The 8,293-nt window shown below is 37.8% G+C and overlaps 1 pseudogene; it reads right to left on the bottom strand.

The window, feature by feature from the left end:
• Positions 1-558: 558 nt before the first annotated feature.
• On the bottom strand, positions 559-7,670 carry LOC139124675 (organic cation transporter protein-like; annotated as a pseudogene).
• Between the last annotated feature and the right edge of the window lie 623 nt (positions 7,671-8,293).

The following is an 8,293-nucleotide window of genomic DNA, read 5'->3' as shown; positions in this document are numbered from 1 at the left end:
AAGTGAACCATGCCCATTCTCCCCCGATCGAAAATTTGGAGAAGTGTTCAACTTCACAACAAAATGCCACAGCACATATGTTAAGCGCCTTTTCAATTACATTACCCGTGGCTCAAGTTACAATCATTTACCATTCATACATGAAACAGTATTTTAGATTAACAATTGAAAGCATCACGTCTGCCGCAAAAGTAATGTGGTACCACAGATACTGATTTGCCCAACAGATGAAACAGTAAGTGAATAATCTTTGAACCTGAACACATTACAATGATGAGCAGATTATTGAAATGGTTACCATTGGCAATCTCATAACCACGCAATAGATATATGGCTAATATTTTTAAAAACCCTTTCCTAGTCACGGAAATATATGAAAAATATTAAAAAGATGTAATCCTTATTGACTCAATAACAAAAAAAACACCCATAACTCATAACCACGTAACAAACATATGGCTTATATTTTAATTCCTTTCCTAGTTACGGAAATGATATGATAATCATTAAAAATTATTCCTTATTGATCAACAAGCGAACAAACTCTGGATAGTGGATATGCAACGAGAGAATATTCATAAAAGTAATTATTCTCATAAGCCCAATTTGTCATGTCGAATGATAGGCTAGCTTATATCAATGTCATTGGTACAATATCTGTGGAGTATATTATTGTTATAATCCGCTTGTCTTAGTTGCAACGTCCACAGCTCGTTCGTCTGTTACATTAATAATCGGGTTTTCTAAGCCATTGTGGAAATCTTTTCCTTCGGGCGTCTCCTCCACCAAATACCTCTCTTTGCTTGAACCAACCACTTTCTCACTGCCAGTCATTTTGCCCATTTCAGTCTTTTTCCTGGCTGTAGGTCTAGACATTATTTAAACATTTAATGTCGTTTTACATTGTTTACAATCGGTAATTACCCTATTGTTTCCTGAACCAAGACTATGGAACATATAATGTATATTGATGCTTAAATATAGAAATAACGGGCGACGCGCTGACCATTAACGTTTATTTGTGGGCAAGGGCGAGAGGAAAGCCAAAAATTAACGGGCGAGGCTTGCCGAGCCCGTTAATTTGGCTTTCCTCGAGCCCGCGCCCACAAATAAACGTTAATGGTCAGAGCGGAGTCTGTTATATCCATTATATTATCAGCGAACCCCAGAAAACCGTCAAAATTTCCGAAAATTTCAGGAGCGAACGACAACTAGGCCCCAGAAACTGAACAATACGCGACGCACTGTCACGCGCGCTGTAAAAAATTGGCAAATCCTGAGATGTTTTTCAGAAAAAAGTATCTCAACATGACCTACAAGTGCTCATTTTTATTTTGTGATTGATTATGATCTACGTTTGAGCTGTAAAGTTATGATACTTTGAGTTGTTAATCTTATTATTCATATTCACGGGCATATAAACAGACCATTACTGTGTATTTGTGGTCAGTCACGTGGTTCAGCTCGACCAATCAAAATGCGACGGGCAGAGCATGGTAATATAATGTACTTTATCATCGAAATACTCTGATTCTATTTACACATGCACATTATATCGATGACTGTCAGTGTGTATCTCCCACTCTGTGATTGATATATGTCGAATGGCTAACCTATTGAAGCGAAATCTTATACGCTGATGAACATGGAGGAAATTAGAAGAAACACTTGGCCATTTGTCAAAACCATGCACCACAATGATCACTGAATGAATACAATTGAACAAAATGAAACGAATTGAGTCATATCTTCACCGCGACCCATATCATGACATGCGAATATCATGCCGGGCAACATTATGTTCGAACCACTTCCATGTCTTCATCATTTAATCACTTATCTAAAACTGTGTATTTATACAAACTGTTCATGCAAATAAATCCTTATTAAGCAGCGATGACAAACAGCAAAAAAAACCAACCGAAGAAAAACATATTAAAAATTCAGTACTAACCTTTCGACCAGCTCAGCCTCTTTTATTGTCTCTGGTAACTTTAGATTCCTGGTTTCCGGTAGGAGCAAAACCAACAGACCGGCACTGATCGAACAAGCTCCAAAAACCACTACAGCTAATGGCTCCCATAATGTGCTCAACAGTAAGATCTGTGGTGCCAGTATTCCACCAACTCGTGCACACATAGAGCACACTCCAACACCACTGTTTCTGTTTTGACGAAGGCATACAAGAGAAAGGAAACGATTGATGAACCGAATAATAGCAACACATCACAATGTTAGCGTTAGAATTTGATGGACTTGCGGCGTCGACGCTTGTTGTTTTCAGTCAGATGCCATAGTGAACGCCCAAAGACCTCAGTCTACAGGTGGTACATGTCAAACATCGAATGTAATATTTTCGTATAGAGGCCTGACAGTCATTTTTGATTCCCATCTGTAAATTAAGTTCTATAGGCCTAAAGTTCATACGCTTAAGCATCATATAGTTGTTCCCTACCAAACACGAAGTGCATATCTTAATTAAGTAGCTGTATTTACACCGTCTACGATCCTGTCTTGAACTGAGTAACAGACATAATTCTCGTTAAGGGAAGCAGTTTTTTGATATCATGAATCAGTCACTTTCATTTCCGCATTTGTCTGAGTGACAGTGAGAAATTATTAAAAACCCTACAAAACAAACTACTTTAACATCTCCGAACTAATAATTTCAGTCGTCACTCGTATACGCGCACGGTACATGCATTTGTAACTGATTTTAACTAGATTTGATAGTAACTCACATTTTATTATATCCGCGTGTCTAATACGGCCTTGCGCGCGTCGTTCTGATTGGACAAGAGCTCGCGCCGGCTGTGCTAAAATAGGCTCTTTAACTGATATAGAAGTTAAGACAAGAAACGTGTAGATAACATAGATATTCGGCATTAGAATCTATATTAAGTACTATTTATATTATTAAATGTTTTGAAATTTGCTCTCCTAACTTCCTTATCAGAGCGTGAAGCTCATATAGCACTCGCAGGGCAGTTCGTGCTATATGTCGCGCGTTGTGCCAATATCTAGTGTACACCTGCCTTCGCTAGGGATAATTGTTAAAAACGTCACGTTTTTATGATTTTCTCAGCGTTTGTTTTTATGAGGCACAAAACTGACTTAAAACCATCCAAACTTTTTGGTCGGTGAGAGGTTCATAGTTTTAGATAGAATTGTTTTGTAAGCGCGTAAAACTGAAGTGACATTACAAACTTTACCCCAGAAACCGCTGCCTTTATAACTTTACTTTTATGTTGGTGTTATCCAATAGCTATACCCAAAGCGTTACTTTCTATTATAATATGCTCAGCTGGAATCCGGCAATCTGATTGGCTGGAGCAAGGTTTTATATTCTCAACAAGAAGGCCTGCGCGCCGCATAACATTTTTGAGATCGCACAAATTTCGAACGCCAACTTGAGAGCTCAACGCGCCATAATGTCAAACAAGTCTATTGATTGAGATTGATTTTTTGTTTTTTGTTTTTTGATTTTTTGTTTTTTGAGCGTTTGTTTTTTTGAAGTAAAATTCTTCAAGTTCGATGTCTAATCGCGATATCCATGCATTGCGTAACCGTATTTTATGAATTCAACTGTGCACACACGCACGTTCTGAAACGTTCTTTTTAGAGTTTGTATGAAGCTGGGCGCTCCTGAGCTCTCGTTCCAATTTCGGCCCTAAATAATGACATTGTCCACTTTTTTATCTTTAGCTTGTTATAATGAGGATATAAACGGTGCGCTTGGGTATTTGGTTGCGGATATAAGACCTCTGCGGTAAAAATTAGCGTATTTGGGTGAAATAATCACCTTGCTTCGCTCGGTGATTATTTCCAGCTAAATATGCTAATTTTCACCCCAGAGGTCTTATATTTGCAACAAAATTCCCTCGGTTGCCGTTTATAACCTCTAATTCTATCCAACAACAAGACTACGTATAACAATTCCCTTTGATGAGGTAAGCTTGATCTGGACGACCATATATTGTATTACTTAGTCTTTCGACATTCTGTAGTGATCATTATATTTGAAGCGCATAAAAAACATTAACATCTTGCAATTATTCCATCTACGCACTTCCTTTCTTTTCCAATGCATTAAACAATTCAAATAACAGATACTGATAAACAATAACGATGGGGATATTAGAACAGCATCGACCATGATGATAATAAAAAATCATAATTATTAATTATTATTATTATTCGTCGTCGTCGTCACCGTCGTCATATATCATTATAAGCATAACCATCACCATAATAATAATAATAATGAACATAATCATAAACATCATCATTATTATCATCATCATCAACATTACCTCGCAGGCGTTGGATACATCTCAGCAGAAAAGATGTAATTGACTCCAATGAACACGTGATGCAAAACTTTCCCATCATTGCCAGAGTAATTCCTATCCATTCCATTTCACCTTGACGGAACACAAAATACACTAGTCATTATAATTCCATATGTTCCATTCAGGAAACAATGCTCTTTATCCAATGTCCACTGAACACATATTTTCGGCACTCGACAAAATTAATTATACAAGTAAAAGTAGTAATCCCCCCCCCCCCCGATTTTTCATAACCTACCAGAAATGGTTACTGTATTTAATTTACACAATTCACACCTTGTGAACATGCATAAATTAGTGTAAAAGAAACGAAATTGTGTTGGAAATTTCAGGTTTCCAGATTTCCACTTTACAGATGTTGTGGATCATCTATTGTAAAGTTTAAATATCTGCCTGATAAAGTGAACATCCACCCAATAGTTTACTCTTGGTAAAGTAGCTACTTGATTTGACTCACAAGACGGGGCGAAAAGAGTCAAAATACAAGCCAATCCACCGAGGACCATCGTTCCGCAAAGCGACCAGCGTCTTCCAAGTTTGGTATCAACTATGTACAAACCCATGGCGTGAGCTGGAATTTCAACTGCGGCAGATATAAACGCGTTGAGATAGTCATCACCCCCAAGGTTGGAGGTGTTCAGCGACACCCCGTAATATACTAAGCTGTTTGTAAACCTGTTTTGATGAATAAGGAAGAAAATTATAAGAATGCACAAAGCGATTCTGCAAGTAACCAGAGACGTCACAAAGGTGCAGTAGCCAAGTTGAAAGCACCGTTTTACGCATGCAATGCATCAAGACAACTGTACAAATCGAAGACTCAACAATACAAGAAAGTGTAAAAAATATATTAGCATATCGGTCTTGTTTAGTTGCCGAAAATGACAATGAATACGTATGTTCATAACGTATGAGACAACAACTATCCCTCACGTAAAATCCTAAACACTCTTCGTCAGGTCACAGACAAATAGATAAACAGACTAGCAACGCGGCATTCCTTTTATTCCATGGTCGCCTCAGTAGACAATGGCCTTTTCACATTAAAATGAACTTCAAAGGTGTTACACTTTTTGGAGACTTTGTTTGTGGTTGATAGTTGCACGAGATTATGCGAAAAAACGAACGAGATGGCATCGTGCTGCCAGTCTCGTAGCAATCATAGTTACTCTTTGAGCTCTCAGGACAGAAACACTGCTTCACGCCAATCAAAACATAACACGCCAGCAGTTTCATAAACATGTCCTTCCTTGACAAACGTGTAAACTACGGTATGACTGACCGTACACCATTGAGTAAAATCTGACAGTATCGATAAAAGACTTTCAAATTTGGTTCAAACACACTCATTATATATTCATAAAAATGAGAGAGGCATTTTTAAAATGGTAAAACCCACTTTCCTGAGGCTCAAAGCACTCCCGTTTTCGCCAGCACGCCAATTCCGCGCAGCGCCACACGACAACAACAACATCAAATTTGGCGAACATTCTTTCGCTTAAAAATTGGCGAAAATCCGGAAACTACCGAAGGGTCCATGGTCGGCACTCTTCGGAAAAGAGAGCTGCCTGAGCGAGGCGAACATGGATGGGTTACGTAACCACTTCACGCCTTGAACAATACCCGTTGCTAGTCTGTTTCTATATTTGTCTGTGGTCAGGTTCGCCAGAAATGAATGTACAATTTGATGACATCACCAGAGAATATGATGACGTACGCGTTCTCGTAACTAACAGCCGAACCTTTAATGTCTGAACTTTTAAAAAACGTAGACTACACAACAACAAAATTAAAACGCGGACATACGTAAAGACATGCACCAATTGTATGTTGGAAATGTAGAAAACAGTAGTACGTATTCCTTATGTGTATCAAAGCATTGACGTAAAACAGTTGAGGGAAATTACATCGATACATTGGTATCGATACCAGCTTCGGCACATATAAACTATATTGGGACTTTGGATAATGCAAACCGCCTTATCAAAATTGAATTCATTGTTTCTTTAGGGTCTATTCAGATTGCCGGTGGCATATTTACAAAACCTTTAGGCGATGGAAACATCATGGAAACATCATGTATGTGTGATAATTAGTTACCATTCAGGTTTTGTCTTGTGAAGTTTGTTGTTAGAATGTTGTCAGTATTTTGAACTTCGCCAGCCTTTTTTAGAGGAACGTACCGTGCTAAGAAAAGGTCACACCATGATTTTGTCAGATATTTTCGTTCTTACACTTTTACCAAAAGAGGGATTTAGATTAAACGCGATGATATTCGTATGTCACACGCGTGTTCTTCTTATTTTGATGGTCTCTTTTTAGCTTGTTATATAAATAACAATGTCTCACCAATTGAAAAACAAATTGAGACTTCTCTTCCTCAATGTTGAAGATTTAATAATATCTAGGAAACCTTCCTTCCGTCCTTGATTTTCTGCTTCCTATCATGGGTAGTTAAATAGATATGACGTAAGTTTATTTAAAGAACAGCTTACAACTCAATTTAATCACTTATTGTATAAACACTCTGTATGATTATGAGCAAGTAAATAGGTATGATATACTGGGTGATTTACCTTTGAAAAATGACGATCACCTACTAGGCTTTACAGATTGATACGTGTCGGGTACCGAGTTTGTGGCATTATTTCTCTTTCAGAAACGCCTTCACCTTTCGATTGGTGTGGCAACAGTCCAGATGTCCGCCGTTTTTGGTATTGTATCTATGACTTCGTGGTTTGTACGTGGTCTAATGCTCATTATATTTTAATCATGTAAACACCTAGTGGTGACAACTATGTTCTGTTCTTCGATGGGTATGCTAGCTTCAATTGATCATGAAGGTGACAGTTAAGATAAGACAAAATACAATTTTTTGTTTAAAATTTTCACTGCATGAAAACCCAATAATACATACTGTATTTGCATGGATTATTGCCTGTATTTTAGCTGAAGAGTGCATATACAGATGAATACAGTCAATAATCCATTGCTTGTATTCAGCAAGCCTGTATTCATGTGGATTCGTGTGAATTCACGTGTATTATTCTATAATACAGGTAACTCATTAGTGTGAATTTATCTGTATTATTGCGTTTTCATGCAGTTTGAGAGAATGGACTACATTCATACTGTTTCTTATGGGGGATGAATAATGGTATGAGAGTTGTTAAAAAATTTAAGTAACTTTCGTAGTATGTCCAAATGTACCTTCTCATCCTGTTTTGGATTTGCCTTCATTTCGTCATACACACTTTCCGGTATCATTACATGGTTTCCTTTCTCGAACTTCCTGATGACCTTCAGAGCCCTGTCCATTCTGCCTGTCGATAGCAGCCATCTTGGTGATTCAGGGAGGATCCTTAAAAGATATCATTGCAAGGAATATTGGCTTTTAAGAAGCTTGTCATGTAATTAGAAATCAACTTACAGTATGTTATATCGTTCAATGGAATACCATTTGTCAAGTAGGAGTCTAGATGAAGAGCATCACACGAGGCAGGGGTCAGGTTGCTCAGACTGTAGACATGGGGTACATCTATTGGAGTACGGTAATTACATGATTTTCTTCTTTGTCATTGTTAGCTTTTTATGTAATAATATTTAATTTACAGCCAAAGCAATGTTCGCTGGCGCTGTTGTTGATTGAGATGGTAGGCAATGGTGAGGTCTTCGAACGAAGAAGCAGCAGAGCAGAATCATTGTCAAGTGTGAGATGGCTATACAGTGAAAATGTTCACCACTTTGAATCAATGTTCCTTTATCAATTTACTTCGTATTAATATGAGAATGCCATTTTTAGTGTTTTCTACGTCGCATTCACAGGTCCAAGATTCTATAGTGTATCCCTTCACGTGACTTTTAAAACGGGGGGATTTCGGGAGCTGAACATAATTTATAACAAATACTTACAACCAATAGATCAAGACAAATACGACAAG

Source organism: Ptychodera flava (assembly GCF_041260155.1).
Source record: "Ptychodera flava strain L36383 chromosome 23 unlocalized genomic scaffold, AS_Pfla_20210202 Scaffold_24__1_contigs__length_23054250_pilon, whole genome shotgun sequence".
Classification (NCBI taxonomy): Eukaryota; Metazoa; Hemichordata; class Enteropneusta; family Ptychoderidae; genus Ptychodera; species Ptychodera flava.
Note: the sequence above shows the minus strand (reverse complement) of the source record. Positions and strands in the feature narration are given on the sequence as shown.